General features: G+C 35.7%; 1 long non-coding RNA gene across 1 annotated transcript in view; it reads right to left on the minus strand.

Annotated features, from left to right (window-relative positions):
* Positions 1 to 13665, minus strand: part of LOC148757601 (uncharacterized) — a 476408-nt gene that overhangs the window by 286379 nt on the left and 176364 nt on the right. The gene's annotated exons all lie outside the window — the stretch shown is intronic.

Genomic DNA, 13665 nt, shown 5'->3' on the forward strand with positions numbered 1-13665 from the left:
TAACATATAACTCTGACGTACATTTCATGTGTTGCTAACTGGGGCCCCACCTGTATTTCCTACAGCATAATCTTAGGCTCTCCAACCAACGCAGTTTGAAAACCTCTTCACTGATTTAATGGTAAGGAGTTTGGATGCTGGAATTACTAGGGTTGTAGCCAAAGTTCTTCCATTTATTAGCTGTATGACTTTGGCAAAGTCATTTAATGTCTCCCAAATATTAAGTGTCTTCATACCTCTGTACACTAATGATAATCTTTCCACCTCAGTTATGGTCATTCTAACTCCGAAAACACCAGGTAATTTGAATCCTACAGCTTTCCCAGGCATTCCTTCCTTATTAAAATATTAACTACATACCAATCCATCTTGACACGTTTGCACACCATATGCCTTTATTTATGTTGTACTTCCCTGCTCTTTTGGGTAGAAAGATAACCTCAAAACTCAGAACCCAGACATGCATATGCATTTCACCATCATAACTCAGGCAAACATGTCTAGGTCTGATTGGGTTTGATACTGGACACTTCTTTTGGAATGACACGAATGTTGGACATTACTATCATGACTTCTGATTGAACCCATTTGAGCACTTATATCAAATTCCATAAAATCACAAAATTCCTACAAAGCAGGTATTGTTTTCATTATTATTTGTGAAAAACAGAAGCTTAGTACAATAAGATGTACCTAGTTTTAGAGCTAATAAATGTTGGAACTAATATTTGACACTAAAACCAGAACTCTTTGAAATAAACTGTTGTGTATTCCTGTAGATATGCTATATTATATATTTTTTAACTCCAGTCACCTTTCTCACTTTATACTTTCACTAGTACTAATTATTAAACCACAAGTCAACCAAGAACAAAGGGTACATAATAAGTGGTCAACACACGGTAGCTTCCACTAGTACTACAACAATGATCATTAGAGAAATGTATTTTGGGAATTTGTGAGACTTTTATTTACTTACTTCTCTTTATATTGAAGAAAAAAAATCTCTCCAGCCTTAGGGATCCATTGCACAGACAGGTATCAGATATCACAACACACATGACTTGCACTTGGAATCTACTGACTAATCAAATTTTGATTTTTCTATAGAGCTCTACCTTTCTTTGTCATAGTGGAACATTCAGCATAACCAAAAGTATGTTTGTTTTGCAGCACCTTGTCTAGGAGTGGTTACATTTCAGTTCAGCCTCATCACTGATTTCCTTGCCAGGACTCCTCACGTACGGTGCATTGTTTTTCTGTTTTTTTGTTTTTGTTTTTTTACTTTATAGCTTCCATGTCGGACTTTTGGGGGACTTCCAGAAGTTCTGCAAGTTATTTAACATCCTTTGATACTGTATTTTTCCATTAAAATGGAGTCTGCTTTTTGTAACCAAAAAATAAAACTGTTCAAACACCAACAACAGTGCTTCATATATGGCAAAGGCTCAATAAATTAATCACTGAATTATATAATATGGGACCTCTGGGTTTCAGAGTAGTTGATGAAAATGCCTGGAAAATTCTGAGTTGCTTATGCTTTCCTGAATCAAATCAAAACTCTTAAATATCTCCAAATTATCCTTGCAGTTCCCCAGATTTGTTTTCGAAAAATCTCTGAACTAGAAAAGAAATGGAGTTCTAAAATTGAACGTACATACTTCAGTGACTCAAATAAATCTTTCAAATCCTTAATTTGTGGCTAATACCAAATTAGCAACAAAAAGGAATATGCATTTCTCTTTTAACAAGCCTTTGCAATTCTCCTTAAAGATTAGAATTCATAATCAAATTAGGCTTCTTTATTCTTCATAGGTTTCATATGCATTTCAAATGTTTACCTTGAGAAAAATGAATATTATCTCTATTTTAACAATTCTGACTTTCTCTAAATTTGGATTGTACATTTTAAAGGAATTGGTCAAACATCTATTGAATTAGGGTAAAACACACACACACACACACACAAAAGTTATTTCTTAATTTCTATAAAACCTTTCAAATTCGGTATTAAATACTAAACTACTGAGTTTCTACTGAGAACTGTTCCCCCATGGAGTATAAGTTCCTTGCATAATCAAATTGGACAGAACCCATAACTTTTTTGCTATATATTGAAACATTATGTCTTACATATCACTGTGTGATGGATTACATTGACAAAAATATGCATAATTTAGGTATTATAAAAACAAGACATCCAAAATTTATCATCTGAATTACAATTTATCCTACAGCAGAACAATTCCTTTTGAATGTAGATGACTAGAAAAATGGATTAGGCATAATATATTTAAACAAAAACGTATTATTCTCAACCAAGGTTTCTCAAAGATCCTAATTTAAGGTCCTAGGGAGAGGAGAAAAGTGTTGAAATATAGACACATGTGTATCATATTTAAATGCATTTGAAATTGCATCATTGGACTTTGGGAAGTATTTTAATTTTAATATCTTTACCTTGTTTTCTTCTTTTTCATAAAGTATTCCTCCGGTGGTAGCTTCAGAATATGTATGAAACTTTTTAAGACACGGCTAGAAAACCCACAGAAAAGGGCTTTCAATTCTTACCACAATTTTGTAAGCACAAACCAACCTTTACATACTTTTTAAAAAAGGAGCTGGAATCATTCAGAAATTCAGCTTCAGCTTATATATTTGCTCAACTTATATTTGCTCATCATAAAGAATATTAGAGATTCTTTGGCTACAAGATAAACGTGTTCCTTCAGCAAGGAAATCATATAGAGGAAGTATGGACTGGCAAATATTAAAATATGTTAAGGTGTAGAGGATTCCTATTTTTAAGTATGATATCTATGAATTGTATTTAAAGGATATTACATTTTCCATCACGAAGAGTCATTTTACATTTTCTTATATTCTATGTTTAGAAGAGAGGCCACTTTTGGTGCATTTTCATCACACTGAATGACTCCCTAACTGTCTACACTCCAGGTTTCTCAGGAAAACAACAGAGACAGTGAATACTTGCAGCTTTCGAACTGAACAAACTGTTAGGATTCTTTCTTTTTTCTTCACCGTCTGTCAGAATTAGTTCTGTGCTAAAAGAGGGCAGAATACTGAATGTACCGCTGAGCACTCTTGTCTTTGTGAAACTTTCCCGGCTGGGGGATGTGCTATGTATGGAAATACACCAAGGACACTTCCCAAGGGAAAGTGACATTTAATCCCTTGCTAGCATTATGAGCAAATGCCATCAATGAAGCATTCATGAGCGTGCAAGTCTATTTCCACTTGAAAGATTCTACACTAATATGTATATGAAATGCATCTTGACACTCTCTCCCTAAGAAATTTCACTCTAAACTACTCCGAAGGTGGCCCAGCAGGTGAGCTGTCCTGATTTGCACTGACTGTTAAGAAAACAATCAGAAAATCACCCCTAGAGGTTCTGCCGCCTGGGAGTCCATTCATGTGAACATACAGAATCTCAGTTGTGTGTCACTTCATAGGCTTAATAGATACTTGACAAATTTATTAGGAGATTGTTTTAATCATTTCTGTCAGTCTAGTACTATTCTAGGAGCTCTTTATGATACAAAGAAGGCATAAGACAATATCTTACATTTCCTGAGGATAATTTATAATCTAAATTTATCTGATGATAGTTGTGTAATTCATCTTAGCACTGAATATGAATAGTTATTGGGAATATTGTGTGAGACACGATGGACATATTTCCCAATTGTAAAGTCAATGAAATAGCCTTAAAAGTATTCTTTCTATCATTTGTGATTTTGTGTATATATATATATATATATATATATATATATATATATATAGTTTTCTTTATAAGAAAATGCAAATTAGATTTTATTGCTATATGATTAAAAAAGTATCTTTTCATGGGGAAAAAAGTGCAATTACTCGCAATTGAGACTATCTTTGAAAATGCAGAATGCAATTTTCCGCTGATGATTCAGAAATCCAAATGGACCAGACAAGTCAGGCGTACATCTTGAGATTAGTATTTGGTCAAGAAATGAGATGAGGAAAAGTTAGGAAGAAAAGATTGGAGAAGCAAGGAGACAGTGACGAGAAAAGCAACCTGGTAGAAAATGGGATCTGTTAGAAGAGTGGAAAACAGGATTAGCCATGAAAGGTACAGTTAGGTTAAAGGGTCCCCAAAGCCGCGTACAGTTCTGAACTCTGATGGCAGATGGTAGACACACTGCTGTGCCACCCAGATCCCGCCTCACTAAACGGACCTGTGTGTCATGCGCCTGAGGGTTCTGTCAGCAGACGCCTTTCAGCTCGAGCCCCTTCAGGGATTTCCTCTGCTACAGAGAACCTCTCTAATCAAAGTCACACACACCATAAAAGATCAATGTGGGGATAGAAGGGGCTGAACCTGTTGAGCCAATCTGGGACAATCCTGAAGGAGCTTGCTCCGGGGTTGGCCACAGCTCCCATTACAAGTGCATCGCAGCGTGCCCTCTCCCTCTGTCCATCCTGCTCCAGCTGCCTCGCCTCCCTCCCACAAGTGTTGGGCCCAAGTCATTCCTTAATAGGAACAACCTGCAACTAAATTGCACCTCAGAGCCAGCTTCTCTGGAAGCCACCTGTGACTCCAGGGGGACTGGGGGAAAGGGGTATTTGGCAAAGATGTTAAATAAACTTTGCTTATTTAGCTTAACTTTAAACAAGATGATGTTCTTTAAAAAGCAAAGAAAAAAGAAAAGAAAGAAAACTACTGTAGGCAAGGAAGGGAACGCAATAGGCTGGCTGAAGTGGAAAGCTATTCTTTTAAATTATATTAAACTTTGGGAGAGAACATAGGTCAACCATTAGCCGTCCTCTCTGCTTTAACTGTTCAACTTCCCAAAAGAACTTAGCAGGTTTTCTGAAAATTAGTAAGTCCACCTAAATCACCTTAATTTTACTATTTCACTGAAGAGTTTAGATTGTGCTGTGGCTTCCTGGATCTTGGAAAGGTAACAGCTTATTTTATATCTGATCATGTCATACCTTAGCAGTTACTGCTGTGTTTTAGAAAATAGCTCTTGCTTCTAAGTATATATCCCTGCCCTTTTTCTTATTTCTCAAGGTAGTGTGGGATATTAAACACAAAGAATAACAACAACAATAAAAAATCATAGCCCTTAAAATAATGTAAAATTGGGTTTGAATGTAGAGTCTCCTACTAACCAACTATAAAACATTTACCAAATTTCTGTTATTATTGTCCTTTAATCTTCCCTCATGAGGTTAGTTTAACACCTTACATAAGTCACTGATAACTCCAGAGACCAAAGATAAAAACTACTTATTCATCTCATCTGGATATTTTAATCCACTAGTAATAGAGGCTGCTGTATTGAAAAGCATTCTGAATCTATACCCGATTTTATTTATTTGTCTATTTTTTAAAAAAAAGAAAACCTAATACAGTACCCCGTGGTTTGTTGGAGCTGACTTGTATAGACTTGCAAGGGCCAATCATATAATTAGGAACTGTGCCAACTGGTTGTTAAACATAGACATTATAAAAACTTAACATAAATGAGCAATTAAATGACATTACAAACAAAAGTAAGGAATATCCAAACTTAATGCATCTCAATCATTTACCACATTGTAATAACACCTATGCCTGGAGGTTATTTACATCTACTGCCTCTGCACAAGGGAAATCTGTGTCCCAAATGCTCCTGCACAGTTTTTCCCAACCCCATGTTTGCTGGTGCTACATGGGGGCTTGGAATTTGCCACGGTGAGATTACTTGCACCCAGAAACTAGTAAATGCTACAGATCAAGCCCCCCACACTCTTCCCCCTAGAGTCACTTGTTAAACATTTACTAGCACACCGCTGTAAAGTGTTTATTGTGTGATGGACATTGTAAGTGCTGAACTCCTATGAAACCCTCTAGTTTAATTCTCAACAAGCCAACTGAAGTCGCTGTTATTACTGCCTCATCCTACAGATGAGGAAGCGAGGGCAAGTTGTTTAACCTCTCGATGCCTGTGGCCACTCGTTGTCAGTGCTGGAGCCAGGCTCCGAGCGTGGGCGACTCCCACCTCACAAGCTGATCCAGAATACTTCACTTTGTTCTACACATTGTGGTGGATGATTCAACCTGCCTGGAAAGGTGGTCTGAAGAGCAGAGCCATAGTATTGTACATCTTAGTCTACGGGAATGGCTTTCTCTAGGTCTGCATGAACATTGTCCGACACGTTACATGCGGCAACCTGTGTTTCAGTTTCCTCATCTGAAAAATGTGGGCGGCAATCATCTCTAGTTGTGTGTAAGGGAGGCTGGAATCAGATAATGCAGGCAAAGCATTTAGCATGGCGTCTCATACACAGCCAAGTCCCTTAACCTTAGTTGTTTACTTCTTATTTTCTTATGTGTACGTTGAAGATTATCATTTTATATAACTATAGCCATTTTATAGAAGCAGTGATTTTTCTTGAAAATTACACAAGTTAGAGCAAGAACAAAAATGTTAAAGAAGGATAAGAAATATAGTAGACAATAAAGGAATGGGACGTGAGGGGAGAGAAAGTGATGGGGAAATAAGGGGTTTGGAGAACACGAGAAACTACAAATGAAGCAAAGAGAAAAATGAAGGAAAAGCATAGGACAGTTTATTAAATGTCTGAACAATCTTAATGCTGATAGTGTTATTATTAACAAACTTCAAGATTACTGACAACCAGGGAAAATAACTCGCATCCAGTATGATAACGCCTTCCAGATACTCTTGTAACTTATTTATATGTGTTTGCCAAGATAGACTGAGATTTTCTGAAAGCAGGAACTTTATTTTATGTCTGATCAAATTTTTATCACTTAGCAATTTCTGTAACACAGACAGAACTCAATAAAAGTTGAAGTTAAATATTAAAATTGGAAACATTTAAATAAATATGCCATGTCTTGTGAATTTTCCATAACATGGATACATTTTTAAAAAATCATATATTCTCATTATCCCTGAAATCCATTTTCTGATGATTTAGAAGTTGATGACTGTTCCATAAAATGATATGCTGAAAATAATATCCATTTTATGGCATATAATTCAAAATTAATTTTTATTGTAAGTCTTTGCCCTAAGTAATGATCTTTCAAAACTGAGAAGGAGGGTTGGCAGAAACACTTGCTGTGCTTCGAAGTTGCTGGTTGCCTGCAGATCAATTCTACTCAAATTAATTTAGGTCCTTTGGCACATTTTTTACTAAACATCACAGTATTGAAAATGTAAAATATGCCAAGCCAGCTATTGAGAGGAAAGTATTTCAGTGTGAGCTGCATGTAAGCTTTTATTGGTTCATAATTATGAAATATATGATAAATGGAAAACATAAATATAAACATAATTATTGCATAATATCCACAGCAGAAGAAAATGGGATTTTTCACAAGTCAGAGGAGAATTTATGATTATTAATTATTGAGATATATGTCACAGAAACGCTTAAGTTCTGCATCAGAAGGCAGCAAGCTCCTCGCCACTGTGATTCCAAGGTCTGCTTAAAGCTTCCATGTGACACCGGGACATGTCTGCGGCGGGAAGGAGTTTGGACCAGGATTTGACCAGTAGTCTCATCCATGAGTGATTTCTATCCCTATCTTAACAACTGATGTTCTGAATTAAGAACTTGTTTTCATTATAATTAAAATTTCACTGCACATTTAAGTCATTTAAGATATCCAAGACCCTATGCTAGATGCAAGGGATAAAATGGTGCATTCAGTTAACTCATTCATTCAAAAACAAAAAATAGTGAACACAGGAATATATACCTGAAACCATGCTAGGTTCTGGGAACACAGCAGTAGGAAAACACAGCCCCCTTTCTTTAAAGAGCTAAATAAAAAGGATCCTTCTAGCGACAGAAAGCCATATGGTTCAGTGGAAAGAGCACATCCCACGGAAGAGGACAGACCCGCCTTTGTGCCTTGCACTCCTCTACCTATTGTAGATGTAATGTAATCTACTTGACAGAGTTGGCTCCTCATCTTTAAATGGTGCAATGTTTAACTCAGAGGATGGTGGTGAGATTCAAATAAGACACTTTGAGAATTTAGCACAGTGTCTAACCTGTTACAGACATTGAATCAATGTAGTTATTGATCCTATTCTCATCATAAGTTCCACAGCATTTAAGCCAGTGTTATTATAAGTAGATTTTGTATCAATATGTGATGTAATATTTATTAATGCTCACATATATTATTTATTCTCCATAAAGCCATTTATTTCAAATATTAATATATCATTCTCACCATCCACCTGCAGCGTGATTTAGGAGTTTTCTTATGATGTTAAGATTCAGGGAAATAAAAACTCCTCTGAATATATGATTATTATATTACTTAAAAGAAAACTTTATTTTAACATAACAATATGACATTCTATAATTGTTTAAAAGATATGACAAATAGATTATTAGCCCATTCAGCAATTTATGGATAGATACTATGTGGGAAATAGGTGGCCTCGACTATTAAGGAAAGAGGAAAATATTTAAATTTGAAGATACCATAAATTTAAGCCTAAGGATCAATTTTTATCTATTTGTGGAGGTTAAATTGCAGTAGAGAAGGGAGGACAGAGGAAAACTGAATACATTACTGTGTATGTGTATCTTCTATGTATTAGGCATGATGCGAAGCACTCACAAATTAGATGCATCAGGATACAAAAGGTACATGATATTGCCCTTGATTTGCGATGAGAAAGATGAGGAAAAAGGCAGCTGAGCATAAGTTTTTAAAAACCCAAATGACACCTGTTCCAGGTCACATGATGGGCTAACAGAACCACCTTTTAAACCCAAGTCTATGAGTCCAGCATCTTTTCTTTGGGAAGATAGCCACTCTGAAACCAGGCATCGGGTTTTAGGTAGGACAAGGTTAAAAAATAAATCTGCTGAAGTTGAATAATATTGAATGTCAACTATAACTCTCTCTCTCTCTCTGTCTCTCTCTCTCTCTCTCTGTCTCTCTCTCTCTCTCTCCCATATGGAGAGAGAGAGAGAGACAGAGAGAGAGAGAGAGAGAGAGAGAGACAGACAGACAGACAGACAGACATAACATGTAAAGTACAGCAGAGGGAATATAGTCAATGGAATTGTAACAGCTATGTACAATGTCAGACAGGTAGTAGATAGGGGAGGTTATCACTTTGTGATGGATGTAAATGTGTAACTATTACATTGTTTTGTACACCTGAAACTAATTTTAAAAAAAAAGAAATTGAATGTTGCTATATGACTACGTGTATTTCTACTGTCTCGAGTATAATCTGAAGTCTTAATAATCATAGATGCATCTTCCTTTTCCAAACATGCAAGAACAAATTAAATTCCAAAGCTTTCACCTGGAACACATTTTTGGTATAATTGGTAAAGTATAATTTATAGTGGGCTGAATTATTACCTGTTTTTTTCTGCAGCAATACAGTTTGTGAAGGTTTTATTTATTTATTTTCAGAAATGCATTACAGATAAACTAACACCTATTTAACTTCTGAGATTTGCATTCTCCCCTATGGTTGGCAGTATGTGTATCAGGTTTTATGTGCTATGATAACCAATGAAAAAGTGCAGAAGGCCAATTTGAGCCTTTTTTAAAATGAGTCAGATCTAAATGGGCCAACACTTTAATTGGAGAGGAGGAGAGCTTTGGATGCTATGCTTGTTATTGTTCAATATTTCTGGACGACTGAGAAAAGTGCAGCAAAGCTTTTCTATTAAACAGGCCTCTGAAAGCTAGTCTCAGACTCAATTCCTCTCCCTGCAATTCTAATTGTTAATTCATGTGTAAATACTAATCCACCTTGAGAAGTGGCAATGAATGTTATCCGATACAGTGTGCATGATGTGTGGTGAACTAAAACTCTGTAATATGTTCAAAGATCAAGTGTGGTTTTCTGTGTATTAGTGCATTCCCCTCCTCTATTAAAAGAAAAGAAAACCAGCTAAGGCTGAGCTGTATGGTACACTGACTTCTCATAATTTGTGCTGATATCTTTCTGTCAGCATTATTTCCTTTGGTTTATCACTTGCAGCAAACAGATTAGCAAACACCATTAGCTTGAGTCTAGTAACTACAATCAAATTATCTTTGACCAGAGAAATAACCACACAAGATATTATTTGCCACTAATGGGATCTGAATGTTCTACTGAAGAGAAAACCCTGGTTATAATTGCTGAAGGATGGTGTACCAAGAATTAAAAAAAAAAAAAAATGTATTTCCAGGAGTCAGTATTATCTCATAAAACTATGCAAATCTTCATTGTAATAAATCAATTTGATTTTAGAGTACGTGCAAAATAAATAAGTCCTGATAAACAGAAGTGTGTGTTGGCAGTTGGTGGCTGTGGAAAGTGGTAGGAGTTAGCGTAATGAGGTTCAGATCAGGTGTAAACCTGTACATACTCTGCAGCACCATGGAGTCAGTCAAACTCCTTTATAATTGTCTTTCAAAGATGGAAAAGTGACCCAAGACACTCCATTCATGTTCATGCTCTGAAGGGCAATGTTCAATTCATTAGACACATCTAAAAAAAAAAAATCCCCCAACTTTAGTTTGGAGTACTAAGAATTCATAATCTCCTCAACATTGTATACTTTAAAATGGAATACTTCCAAAACACTATTGCACTGTAAGTTTTGAAGCCAAAACTGGACCACAAGGAGGACACTTTCATTTATGTTCCAAGACACAGCATTATGGAAACTTCCTATAGAAGTGAGGTTAAGAAAAATAATTTGAGGCTTCCCGATAAATGGTAAGCTATTAATCATTTTAGATCTAATGCTTAAATACATGCCTCTAGCTTGAGAGTTCAAGGCCTACTGTATAATGTTATTTTAAGGACAAATTTTTCAACCTCTGTTAATGTTAGTTGTTTATGTGGAATGAAAGCCCTTTAGAATTGCGCCTAATTATTTGTCCTTTGGACTTTAGAGATACAATTAAATTTTTTCCAAAAATATCATTTTTCCCCTCAAATAAATGTCTGTACAAGTTTTTACATTCAAAATAGAAAACTCACTTTGTGTTCTGATTTAATGGGGATATGATCATTGTCCTGAGATAACAATTCAAAATGATTGCACCAGTTAGCTTGAGACGTGTTACTTGACGAGTCAATAGATATGAATTTGGATGAAATTCAGATATACAATTAAAGTCAGGATTGAACTTTTGTTAATTCTTTATATTAACCTTTGTTGGAAAAGGGGGTGGTAAAAATGTCTGTTACTTAATACTTCTTTTTATTATCAGGTTTTCTAGATACAGTACAAAATGGCATATTAAATTCTAAAAAGGCTGCTAAATCTGCTTCGCTTAAATCCTGGGAATTCAAAAACACAGTCATAGACAATGCAACAATAAGCAGTTTCTATCTAAAATATACTCACTTTAATATGAAATCAAAATGTGCATCATGCTTTGTGATGCAAACCATTACCAACTATTCCAACTTCTATTTTTCCCCATTCAGAGCATCACAGAAACGATGGTCAATTGAGATATATTACCATGTAAGCAGAGATATCATTTCTTAAAATGTGTGTCCCAATCACCCAGGTTGCCTGCTGAAATATAGTATTACAGACCACACCTCAACCAACAGATTCAGTACCTTCAGAGATAACAACTGAGAAATGTACATTGCAATCATCTCCTTAGGTGACTGGTATACACATGAGGTCCACTGAGACAGAAATTTGAAAAGAAAATCTGAATTTTTAGATAACTAGTTCCTTAGTGTATTGGAGGCCCTTCTTACTCTCTCTGGTCATTAGAAGAAAAGGGAGAGTTATACGTTATTCATGCTCCAACCAGCTACATTTGGTCATGGGAGTTCATTTGTTTCCACGCATTCTTGTGTTCTGACAATTGTACTCAGGGTTTTACATTTTCCCAAGTACCGCGTTACCTGCATCACACAAATTTTAATGTGGGGTGCTTTCCTTGTTATTGAATTCCAATTGTTGCTCAATCCTTCTGGCTTCTTGATATGTAACTCAAAATGCAGTTGCAAATACAAACCATTTCTAAATGCTGATTAGAAATAACTGAAATAATGCTACTGCTAAAGCACTTCAAGTACACTAAAGATTTAATAAGCTTTGGCTGTTGTCCACAAACCCAAAGACTAATCCACACATAATTTTTATGGAACAATGAACTATAAATTGTAAAACAAGTATTTGTAAAAATAAATTCTCATAAAATACAAAGACTTTAAAGTTATGCCTGCTTATATTGGTAATGACTGCCTTTACTGGACAAAACCATAAGCACGCTGCAGCTTTAAGAATATTCAAATGCTGATTCTAGCCTTTTCTATATACCAGGGGTACCAAAAAGAAATGTATACAAGTGGATACTCTGGTCAGCGTTGCTCAGGAAGTAGTTTGCCCTAATCAGAAGTGTCTGGACGCTGATGGCAACCACTTTGAGCACCTCTTGTGCTTGCAGAAGTCAAACGTGACTTGTATTCATCTTTTGTTATTGGTATAGATTGAGTATTACGATTTTAACATAGTCTTCCCTTCTTAAAATATGTATCCATTTCTTTTGGCATCCCTTGAATATATTTTCTTTAGATATCTATATGGAGATAACGTAACAGAAAAAGTGCTACAAAAATTCTCTTTTTCTTCCTCTCTTCCTATGCTCTTGACTTGCTAAGCCAATGTAAGAGTTCACAAACTTAAGTGGACAATAATTGTAATTTGGAGGACTATAACCTTCCTAGGTATTTTTAAAAGTTTGAGACAGGCTTGTAAGTGGCAGGGGAAGACATTTTTGAACAGAGAACCTACTCTTTCAATATTGGACATATCCCATTGTCAGTGCAGTTCCTTAAGTGAAGGTAACAGATCTTAATAGAACTAGGTAAAAAACTGCCCAGAGTACTGAGCTGATAATGAAATACAGTAGTCCCCCTTTATCTGCAGGGGACACCTTCCAAGACACCCAGTGGACGTCTGAAACCATGGATAGCAACCAACCCCATATATACTGTGTTTTTCCTATACATTATAAAGTAGGCACAGTAAGAGATTAATAATAATAACTAACATTAAATAGAACAATTATAACAAGATAGTGTAACACAAGTTATGTGAATGTGCTTGCTCTCAAAATTATATTTTTGAAAAATTTCCAAAACAATCTCCAACTTCAAATTTAATGTTTTTTTTCCATCTTAACTAAGCACTTATCATTCACTGTGGCTGCAGCTTTTGCAATTTGAGGAGCAAAAGTAAACTAGTACAAATTTCTTTTTCCTTCTTTCCAATTTCATGGATAGAAGGTTCATTCTTATCTTAGCTCTTAGCAACCGCAGCATATAATTTGTTTTTCTTTCCTTATTAAGTCACGAATGTTCACCTTTTCACTTAAAGGGAGCAATTTGCAGGCTCTCTTTGGCACATCCGAATTGCCAGCATTACGACTCTTGGCTTTGAGGCCATTATGAAGTAAAATAAGGGTTATTTGAACACAAGGCTTGCAATACCATGACAGTCAATCTCATAACCGAGATAGATACTAAGTGACTAGTATCTATCACTAGTGGGTGGCATATACAACATGGACACGCTGATGATGGGAGGCGTCAAGTCCTTGATGAGTTCAACATCCCATTGCACTGGTAGTAAAAT

The sequence above is a fragment of the Rhinolophus sinicus genome, chromosome 8, assembly GCF_057876585.1.
Source record: "Rhinolophus sinicus isolate RSI-liver-muscle chromosome 8, RSI-T2T, whole genome shotgun sequence".
Taxonomy (NCBI): domain Eukaryota; kingdom Metazoa; phylum Chordata; class Mammalia; order Chiroptera; family Rhinolophidae; genus Rhinolophus; species Rhinolophus sinicus.